Consider the following 12,198-nt stretch of genomic DNA (forward strand, 5'->3'; position numbering starts at 1 on the left):
TATTTTTCTGCTAGCGGCACTAACGATGACGTCACGTTCTTATGATAATGAGGAAACCTTCAAAGTAAAAGCCCCATTTCAAAACATTGCAAGGTGGATAAATCATTCTAAAGATAATACATTTGAATCAATGTCGTTTTTTTATTGTGCTTCTTAGCAAATGCAAGAAGGAATTTATGGAAAATATATGTTTTAAAAACATTTTCAGACCACTGTTGAAAAATACAAATTTTAGACTGGCATGTCACAATATTGGTGTTATAATAGAAAAAAACTATTATTTGTGCCAGTTTCAAAGTGGAGTTGGAAGTACTCATTAGAGTTTGTAGAATCTATATATGGTGTCATTTCATAGGGTATTGAATCATATGGAGTGTTGCTAGCCTTTTACTCCACCCATTGCATTGGCCACAATGAAAATCATGGAAGTACATGACATATAGACTTATATAGAAAAAACGGTTGTTTGTGCGGATGTAAAAGTGGGATTGAGAGTACTCATGAGGGTCTGTAGAATCTATATATAGTGTCATTTCATGGGGCAATGAATAATAATACAGAGTGTTGCTGGCCTTTTACTACACCCATTCCATTGGCCACAATGAAAATCACTGTAAATGCATTACATATGGGCTTATAGAAAATTGTATTTTATTTGTGGCGATGTAAAAGTGGGGTTGGGAGTACTCAATAGGGTCCATAGAATCTACAGCACCAGTCAAAATATTGGACACACATACTCATTCAAAGGTTTTTCTTTATTTTTACTATTTCCTACATTGTAGAATAATAGTGAAGACATCAACACTATGTAATAACACATATGGAATCATGTAGTAACCAAAAAAGTGCTAAACAAATCCAAAATATATTTTATATTTGAGATTCTTCAAAGTAGCCACCCTTTGCCTTGATGACAGCTTTGCACACTCTTGGCTTTCTCTCAACTAGTTACACCTGGAATGTTTCCCAAAAGTCTTAAAGGAGTTCCCACATATGCTGAGCACCTTTTGGCTGCTTTTCCTTCACTCTGCGGTCCAACTCATCCCAAACCATCTCAATTTGGTTGAGGTCAGGTGATTGTGAAGGCCAGGTCATCTTATGCAGCACTCCATCACTCTCCTTCTTGGTCAAATAGCCCTTACACAGCCTGGAGGTGTGTTGGGTCATTGTCCTGTTGAAAAACTAACAATAGTCCCACTAAGTGCAAATCAGATGGGATGGCATATCACTGCAGAATGCTGTAGTAGCCATGCTGGTTAAGTGTATGGAACGCCGTTTGGGTCTTTGGGTCAAAAAAGATACACGTCAAATAACAATATGCAAATATTGGCCAATAACAAATAAGGCGCATGTGAAGCCAGCTATGTGAAAAACATTGTCAATCATAATCACCAACAAACTAATAAGTCGTGTCGAACCTTGAAAACATGAGACCGCTTTTAAAGTTTTGCCAACCAAGGACAACCACACCACCTTTACAACTACCCCAGGAGGATCAGGTGGTTCAAAGGTAAGATTAATTCTGGTTGGTAATACCTGGCAAAAGTCAACATTAACCAGCACAGCTTCCTAATGTTAATGTAACGCTCCCCCCTTTCTATTGTTAGCCTATCTAGCCATGTTATCGTTTGTTATTTAATAGTATGTCCGTTCGAGTAAACTAGGCCTTTACATTGCTGTTATGTTGTTTAATGTTTTCGTTGACTTTTTCTTCAAATATCGCTTGAACATGGAGGGTCATAGGACTGGACTGAACTACACTAACTAGCTAGGTATGGCTAACTATAGCAGCAGCTACCGTGGGGTGTGCGAGTATGGGCGGCGTCGATTATGCTGAGTGTCATTAGTGTAACTTTTTATAACGTTTGCACCTGTCAGATTTCAATCATTCAGGAGACAGCATAATGCTGGAGTCCAAAGGCGGCAAACAGGGAGAAACCGGCTGATAAATATGAGGGTTTGCCTGATCGCTGACCCTACCATCAAGCAGCTCTTTTCTTATTTTCACCCCTCACGTTCTAACTCACTTTCTCCTTCTCCCTCACCTTCACCTCCCTCATCTCCATTAGTTTATAAACAACTTGTAGTATTTAAAACCTTAATGTCAGAGTATTTTTCCTTAGGATCAATCCTTATTCGATTTGTCATACATTTTGAATGAGCTCCCCCCCTCTAGAACGTACGTAAGTGACCTTTTACGTTCGCTATAGAGCCGAGTGGACCAGGACAACTGCCCCATCGTCGACGTGATAAATGTCCACAGGGGCAACGTCCTAAACAGTAGCCTGTATGCGTTTCAACGCAAAAATTTGAATGCAGGGGCTAAGATGGATGTTGCATTCGTGTACGTTGAGTCCAAAGTGGAGGGGGCAGTTGACCAAGGGGTCCCTCCAGGGAGTATTACAGGCTCCTCATGGGGGACATCAGAGACTCGGCCATCTTCGAGGGTCCGGAAGGAGCAAAACGGCTGTCCCTTGATGTTCATGGTAAGCCTTCTTTTTACCAGTATTAAGGTCTGATTTTCATGTAAAATACAGAAATTAAGCCAAAACAATTAGTGAAGAGGTTTTCTCAGGTACTTTCTCCAGGGCGATATATCATAGGGATAATAAAGCTGGCACACATTTTTTAATGGTCTTTTTAGAATCACAAAGGCCTGTATAAAACCATTGGGAAAATCAGTGTGTGTGTGGTCCATGGAGGGGTTGGGCCACACTTCTTCTCTGAGCGACTTCGCAGCAGTGTGTGGGAAGCCTGCACCTACACTCAGTTTGGAGGAGGTGAGCCACACTACTCTGAGAGCACATTTGGAAAATGTCCGTTTGATATCCTCCCTAACAGCAACAGGAAACAATATATCATTTTTGACCATGTATGGTTTCTTTTGCTGTGTTTAAAATTCTTGATTGCCTGTCATGCATTTTTTTTAAATTCGAGATCAAAAAAGCAGAGGACATATGAATAACAAATTGGAGGAATCGGTAGACTGGCTGAGCCTACTGGGGCTGAAAAGGATTGTTGTCAAGACAATGGAGGACAGTGATGGTGTGGTTGAATCGGTGGCTCAACAATTTGTCCAAGGGAGCATGCAGGTGGCCTTGGAGCAGTAAGTCAACTCTGTCATAAATATGTGAAGTACTAGTTATTGCCTCCCCTAACATAAGTATTTTGAATCGGTCCACCCCCTAAATCAATACACATCACTATATTGTCCTTATCACTTATTTTTTTAAATATACATACCGTCTCTAAACCATGACAGGTTCAAATATGGTCTCAACTCTCTTGGGCTGCTGGAGGCATTGGGGAACCACCAGACAGCTTCTGAGCTGTCTTCGAGGCATAATCAGAAACAACATCTTCATGAGCTGTATTATCTCTCGATACAGAATCTTTTTTTTTGATTGACGAGAATGGTCATATCTTTGCTCTGTCTTGGAACATATGGGAATTGGCTCCAATTTCATTAATATTATTTAAAATACTATATGTCAATTCCTCAGCCATGGTTATAACTAGCCATATCTACTCTCTGTTCACCAGAAGCATCAGACAAGCGATCCAATTTCGCCTTTGCTATTCTTAGTATACATGGAACCGCTGGCCCAGGCAATTCGTCAATTGAAGGAAAGCCACATGCACCGAATAAAGTGTAGATTTTACTGTGAAATGCTTACTTACAAGCCCTTTACCAACAGTGCAGTTCATGAAGAAGAAAATATTTACTAAGTAGGGTAAAATAAAAAGTAACACAAAAAGAATAACAATAACGAGGCTATGTACAGGGGGCACCGGTACCGAGTCAGTGTGTAGGGGTACAGGCTAGTTGAGGTAATCATTTTTATGAATTGTTCCGAGGTCTTCTACCTTGGGGGTAGAAGCTGTTGAGGAGCCTTTTGGTCCTAGACTTGGTGCTCCGGTACCGCTTGGGTGGCAGGAAGCTTGGCCCCAGTGATGGGCCGTTCGCACTACCCTCTGTAGGGCCTTACGGTCAGATGCCGAGCAGTTGCAATACCAGGTGGTGATGCAACCGGTCAGGATGCTCTTGATGGTGCAACTGTAGAACCTTTTGAGGATATGGGGGCCCATGCCAAATCGTCACAGTCTCCTGAGGGGGAAAAGGTTTTGTCGTGCCCTCTTCACGACTGTCTTGGTATGTTTGGACCATGATAGTTCGTTGGTGATGTGGACACCAAGGAACTTGAAACTCTCGACCCGCTCCACTACAGCCACGTCGATGTTAATGGGGGCCTGTTCGGCCCACTGTTTCCTGTAGTCCATGATCAGCTCCTTTGTCTTGCTCACGTTGAGGGAGAGGTTGTTGTCCTGGCACCACACTGCCAGTTCTCTGACCTCCTCCCTATAGGCCTGTACATAAAATACCTCTTACCTCAGCACATTATTCTGGTACTGGTACTCCCTGAAAATAGATAAATTCTTGTGGATTTTATTTTATTCCTCAAGTTACAATTACATATTTTAACTCTGCATTGTTGGGAAGGGCTCTTAAGCAAGCATTTCAAATCAAATCCTATTAGTCACATACAAATGTTTAGCAGATGTTACTGCAAGTGTAGCGGAATGCTTGTGCTTCTAGTTCCAACGTTGCAGTAATATCTAACAAGTAATCTAACAATTCCACAACTTCCTAATACACACAAATCTAAAGGGATAGAATAAGAATATGTACAGTCAAAAGTTTTGAGAATGACACAAATATGAATTTTCACAAAGTCTGCTGCCTTAGTTTGTATGACGGCATTTTGCATATACTCCAGAATGTTATGAAGAGTGATCCGATGAATTGCAATTAATTGCAAAGTCCCTTTTTGCCATGCAAATGAACGAAATCCCCCCAAAACATTTCCACTGCATTTCAGCCCTGCCACAAAAGGACCAGCTGACATCATGTCAGTGATTCTCTCGTTAACATAGGTGTGAGTGTTGACGAGGACAAGGCTGGAGATCACTCTGTCATGCTGATTGAGTTCGAATAACAGACTGGAAGCTTCAAAAGGAGGGTGGTGCTTGGAATCATTGTTCTTCCTATGTCAAACATGGTTACCTGCAAGGAAACACATGCCGTCATCATTGCTTTGCACAATAGGATATTGTTGCCAGTAAGATTGCACCGAAATCAACAATTTATCGGATTGTCAAGAACTTCAAGGAGAGCGGTTCAATTGTTGTGAAGAAGGCTTCAGGGCACCCAAGAAAGTCCAGGAAGCGCCAGGACCGTCTCCTAAAGTTGATTCAGCTGCGGGATCGGGGCACCACCAGTACAGAGCTTGCTCAGGAATGGCAGCAGGCAGGTGTGAGTGCATCTGCACGCACAGTGAGGCTAAGACTTTTGGAGGATGACCTGGTGTCAAGAAGAGCAGCAAAGAAGCCACTTCTCTCCAGGAAAAACATCAGGGACAGACTGATATTCTGCAATAGGTACAGGGATTGGACTGCTGAGGACTGGGGTAAAGTCATTGTCTCTGACGAATCCCCATTCCGATTGTATGGGGCATCCGGAAAAAAGCTTATCCAGAGAAGACAAGGTGAGCGCTACCATCAGTCCTGTGTCATGCCAACAGTAAAGCATCCTGAGACCATTCATGTGTGGGGTTGCTTCTCAGCCAAGGGAATATTAGCGTATATGAGGAGCATCTATAGACGAGTTAGTTCAAGCTGTATGTCTAGACACCCTAAGGTTTGTGTGTTAGCCAAGGAGTGCTTCGATTGGGGAAGTCACTCGGTAAAGGGACGGGAGGGGGGATGGGGTATATGTTTTATGTTCACGTTTATTATTAGTGCAGGTGGCATGACAAGCTCCCGCATGGCGGGACGTTTTTCTTCTGAGTTTTGTATGACAGCAACAATTTGCTCTAAAATAAGAAATGCCACATAGTGACAGAGCACAGAGTAGACCAGGTGGAATAAAGATAGTCAGCTGGAACTGTAATGGCTTAGTGTTTCTTCAAGAAACTCATATTAAACGCTCCGCTCAGGCCAAGCTACGATTCGGTTGGATCGGTCAGATATATGAGTCTAACTTTGATGCAAAAGCGAGAGGGGTAGCAATCCTGATAAAGAAAAACATTCTGTTTGTTTACTCATCCTCGATTTCAGATCCTAATGGTCGGTATATTATTGTGGCTGGTACACTGAATTCTAAACCAGTAACCTTGGTCAATTTATATGGACCCAACTTCGATGATCCATTATTTTTTCAAAGGGTATTTAAGGACATACCAAATATCTCGGATACAAGTGTTATTGTTGGAGGGGACTTTAACTGTACGTTAGATCCTCTTTTAGATAAACAGCTATCAAGGTCACTTCCACAATCAAATGCCAGTGTCTGTCTAAATACATTGATGACAAACCTTAACATTGTCGATATTTGGAGACTGACGCACCCAACAGACAGGGATTACTCTTTCTTTTCATCAGTTCATAAATCATATTCAAGAATTGACTATTTTTTGTTGGATTCCAAACTAATTTCAGCAGCTGAGTCGGTTACCTATCACCCTATTCTAATTACGGACCACTCTCCTGTGTCCATGGTGCTGAAACTCGACAATATGTCGACAGGTCGGCGACCGTGGCGCTTAGACGCATACCTGCTGAAAGATGAGGCTTTTTGTCAGTATTTGAAGTAGCAGATTGCCTTTTTCCTCGGAACTAACGACATGAGGGATGTTGACGACTCCACCCTTTGGGAATCTCTAAAGGCTGTGATTAGAGGTTACATTATTTATTATACATCAGAGAGGAAGAAACGCGCCAATACTAGGCTAAGAGAAATTGAAAGAGAGTGAGGGGAACAGGAGAACGTTTTTAGGACGAATTCCTCGTATACAGTCCTTGAGAAGATCACAAAGTTAAAATAAGAATACAATACCATCCTTTCGAAACGGGTGGGCTCTTTACTTGCTAGAACGCAACAAAGTTATTTTGAACTGGGTGACAAACCACATAAATTATTAGCAAGACAGCTAAGGCATGTACAGGCATCTAGAGCTATTCACAAAATAAAAGACAAGAAGGGTAAAATAGTAACAGATCCGCAGGATATTAATAAATGCTTTGCGCAGTTTTACTCAGAGCTACACCAATCAAAATGCGATGCTACTGATCCACAAACTATCGAACGCTTTCTCGCTGAATGTGAACTTCCTAAACTAGACAGGGGTGCAGCTTCTGCACTCGATGCAGGGATAACTTTGGAGGAAATTAACACAGCGATAGCACCATTTCCAAACAGCAAGGCCCCTGGGCCCGATGGATATGTAATCGAATTCTATAAGAAGTACTGCGCCAGTCTATCTCCACTTATGTTTAAACAATCCAAAGAAAATGCCAAACTCCCGCAAACACTGTATGAGGCTACAATAGCACTGATCTTGAAAAAAGATAGAGATTACATGGAGATGTCGTCTTATCGCCCCGTGTCGTTACTCCCCATAGAAAACAAGGTGTTGACAAAGATATTTGCAAACCGATTGAAACCATATATTTCTGACATCATACACTCTGACCAGACAGGTTTTATCCCGGGCCGACATATACACTACAATTTGAGACGTCTTTTCAACGTAATGTATCACGATCATAAGGTTGAGGCAGTGGTAATTGCTCTTGATGCAGAGAAGGCGTTTGACCGGATTGAGTGGAAATATATGATGTCGGTTCTGGAGCACTTCGGGTTCGGAAAGGAATTTATTAATTGGATAAGAATTATTTATGCACACCCAATGGCGTCCGTGGTAACTAATCAAGAAATGTCGCAGTCATTCCGCTTGTTCAAGGGTTGCCGACAGGGGTGCCCTATTTCGCCTGCTCTCTTCGCTATAGCCATGGAACCCCTTGCTACTCGCATTCGGGCATGTGCCGATATAGCTTCTGTTAAAATAAAGGACACACAGCACAAAATTTCCCTATATGCAGACGATGTTCTTTGGTTTTTGTCCAAACCTAAAACTTCTATTCCACCCTTACTTAACTTGATAAACACATTTGGCTCCTTCTCTGGCTACAAGATAAACTGGCAAAAAAAGTGAGTTGATGCCAATATCACGGCCTGTGGATATGCAATTTCTGCAATCTACCCCGTTTAGAATAGTGATGGACAAGTTCACAAGCCTTGGCATTGTAGTGACAAGAGACATTGATCAGCTAGTGAAAGCGAATTGGGACATGAAAATATATCAGCTTAAACAAAATATAGATTTTTGGAAAACTCTGCCCATCTCCTTGGTTGGTCGTATAAACGCTATTAAAATGGTTGTCCTACCCAGGTTTCTTTACCTCTTCCAATGTCTACCCAATTTCATACCACAAAGCTATTTTAAGAAACTGGATTCAATAGTAACTCCATTTTTATGGGATAACAAGGCAGCCAGAATTTCAAAGAAGCATTTATGCAAGTACAAAATAGAGGGGGGATTTGGCCTTCCTCACTTTAAACTGTATTATTGGGCTGCCAATCTGAACATTGTGTCTTTCTGGAGGGAAAGCTTACCTGCGATGAGACAGAAGGATATGCCTGCATGGCTTTTGATTGAGCAGGCCTCCTGTCAACGTTCCTCACACCCTGCACTTGTTAATAGCCCATCATATGTGAAAAAATCCACTTATGACTCTAACCCAGTCATTTGTCATACGCTTAGGATCTGGAAACAGATTAGGTATTTTCTTAACATACCCATTGTATACATTGACAGCCCGATTTGCCTGAATCATGCTTTCCACCCCGCATTGGATGATGTGGTGTTTTCACAGTGGAGGGAGGAGGGGCTCACAACAATTGGTAATCTATACATAGATGGTCAGTTAGCTTCATTTCAACAATTACAGGGAAAGTTCAACATGCCAACAACACATTTTTTCAGATACCTCCAAATCAGGAATTTCGTAAGGACACATATCCCACAGTATGGCATGAAGCCAAATAGTCCTACATTAGATAGCTTGATCCTTGTCAAACCCCATTCAAAAGGGTCGGTCTCTAGACTGTATGATGTACTACAGGCCCACATAGAGGTATCCACAGACACCATTAAAAGGGCTTGGGAACAAGAACTTGGGTCAGAAATCTCAGATGAGGACTGGGTAGAAGCTCTCAGGAATATAAACCACAGTTCAGTGAATGCCAGACACAACCTTGTACAGTTTAAGGTGATACACAGGTGACAATACTCAAAAGTAAAACTGCATAAAATATTCCCGGACACCTCACCACTGTGTGCTGTGTGAGAGGTGCAAGCAGGATGAGGGGACGTTGACCCACTTATTCTGGACATGTCCTAAGTTACATGTTTACTGGGCTCTCATTTTTGATTATTTATCTAGAGCCTTTGATAGAGTTCTAGCCCCAGACCCATTGACCGCTCTGTTTGGTACAGTTGATGGGAATAACCACGAAGGGAAAGATGTCTCTCTTTGTACTCTATTAGCCAAAAGGATCATATTGCAATTTTGAAAACTGGAGACTGTGCCTACCTTTGAAATGTGGTTACAGGATTTAGGGAATGTAATACATATGGAAAAGATTCAATACAACACCTCCAATAGAAGTCCAATGTTTTACAAAATATGGCAGCCGATACTGGATAAATGGTCTAGTCCCGCTTCATAACTGGGTTGTCGATCTGCTGCTACTCTGTGCTGTACTCCACTCAACATTTATTTTTGGCTTAACTACACTGCTTGAAATGACTATATGCTGTCTTCATATACATGTACCACCTAATAGGATTTTGTTTTATTTTGTGTGTGTGAGTTAAGTTTTGTTTTGTCCTCTAAATTGGCCATCCCATTCAACAGTACAATGAATGTCATTGTTAGTATTGCTGTCTTTTTTATTTCATATTATTAAACATATTATAAAAAGAAAAAAAAACACTCACACCTGTGTTAACGAGAGAATTACTGACATGTCAGCTGGTCCTTTTGTGGCAGGGCTGAAATGCAGTGGAAATGTTTTTTGGGGGATTCAGTTCATTTGCATGGCAAAGAGGGACTTTGCAATTAATTGCAATTCATCTGATCATTCTGGAGTATATGCAAATTGCCATCATACAAACTGAGGGAGCAGACTTTCTGAAAATTAATATCTGTGTCATTCTCAAAACGTTGGCCACGACTGTACACACAACTGATTTAAAAAAATAGTTAAATCAACGTTGGTAGTGAGTACTATATCAAAATCTTGGCAGTGGAGGACAGAAAGTACCAGTTAAAACCATTTTGATTTGAATTAAACGTTGCGTAGGTTGGCCCATGTTAGAAGTGGTCAAACTTACTTTCTGGACCAGAATGCTAAAACTTCAGGAGATAAGAGGTGCTCAAAGTTGACCTACAGTGAGCTCGAAAGCACTGGGACAATTACTTTTTGTTGTTGTTCTGGCTCTGTACTCCAGCACTTCGGATTTAAAATTATACAATGACTGATGTTAAATTGCAGACTTTAATGGCGCAAGGGGCAACACTTCATTCTGAGGAGTGAATTTCACAGATCCTCAGCTACACTAGCACTATCACACTTGATTCAACTAATCACCTCCGCAACTAGCCATATCACACCAGTGAAACCCACCTTTGACCTCCTCTTCTGCAACCCCAGCAGCTGGGCAGAGCCCAACTGAGTGATCCGGGTCAACAGCATCAATGTAACAGTCTTGAGTCGGTCCCTCGCAACACAACTGCCTCCCATGAAGCATCATTACCTATCGCTCCCCAAAATCCACGGCACTTACAGAGCAAGGGAAACAACTACTTTAAGGTCTCAGAGAGAGTGACGTCACCGATGAAAACGCTACTAGTGCGCACCGCTAACTAGCTAGCCATTTCACACCGGTTACACTCGGGCAGAAACAAAAATGTGTACCCCCTTGGGTTCCCAGGACCAGGATTGGGAAACACTAAGTTAGATAAAACAAAATAAACTGAACAACCAGTTGAAGAATGTTGATTATGGTCACCCAGAGTGCGATTATGTCCCTACGGAGTTCTGCATGAGTTTTGTGGTTTCAAATGGTGTTACGAGAATTATGTTCTCATGTTCATGAACCAATTCAATTCAACTACTCAGTCTGCTATATCAGGATTTGTAGGATACAGATTGTTTTAATTTCTGAGGCCCAGGTAAAATAGTCAAAGGTTTATTCACGGGAACGTTCTAAAGTCAAGAATACAAAACAATTCATTTTATACTGACTTCTCACGCACACACATTCACCCCGCCATACGCACACACATTCACGCTAACATCAGCACACAATGTCCTGCTACGCACACACATTCACACGAACCAGCCGATAGAGATTAGGGAGACCTTGTCCTCAAGACGTACTCCCCGTTCTCTCCCAAATCTCTAGTCAGGCCAGCACCGAGCTCAGACAGTCTGTGTTTAAAATACCATAACGATAAACATCAGCTATATTGTTTTACCATAATTCTGACTAGGACTACACATATTGATTATGATTGTATACATTCTAATCAATTCCATGTTTCAGGGCAGAATATTCTCATCATTCAATTAACAGATAAATCCAACTAACAAATGGTCACAACCTATATTAAATCAGGCCACACCTACCAAACGGGAGCAAATACACCTGACTGTTGAAGAACTGTATGCCCCGATGTAGTCAATGAATTGTACGCACCCTTGGTGTCCATTCTGTTGTTTCTTTGACAGGTCTTTACAGTAAAGACCTGTACGTGATAAAGACAGTGGTGTCCCTGTTGCCACGGTGATCGGAGTCTATTCCAAAGACATAAACAAACTCTCCCTCAGACACTCCATCCAGAGAGCAGCTATTCAGGTCAGACGCTTGCTTGTCCACAGACCAGATACTCAGTTCAGACACACACTACTGTCCACTACCCAGGACAGACACTCTAGTCGAGACAAGTATCAGAGCATATCGCTGACACGGAGTCCAAACGGTTGAACTACTGTTCCTTTCCTTTCAGGTATGGAGAGAACAGAGGATGATTTTACCAGAGGCTCAAGAGAACCCAGAGAGGATTCATCTTCACTAGTTTTGTTTATCAGTGTGAGGACGTATACAATGCAAAACATTATATTGTACTTCGGCCCCCAAAGGTATTTTTAATCACATTAAAGATAGTGTTTCAGGGCTACATTAAACAGATGCATCACTTGTGAATTACATAAATATTAAACTATCA

Source organism: Oncorhynchus masou, chromosome 13 (genome assembly GCF_036934945.1).
Source record: "Oncorhynchus masou masou isolate Uvic2021 chromosome 13, UVic_Omas_1.1, whole genome shotgun sequence".
Classification (NCBI taxonomy): Eukaryota; Metazoa; Chordata; class Actinopteri; order Salmoniformes; family Salmonidae; genus Oncorhynchus; species Oncorhynchus masou.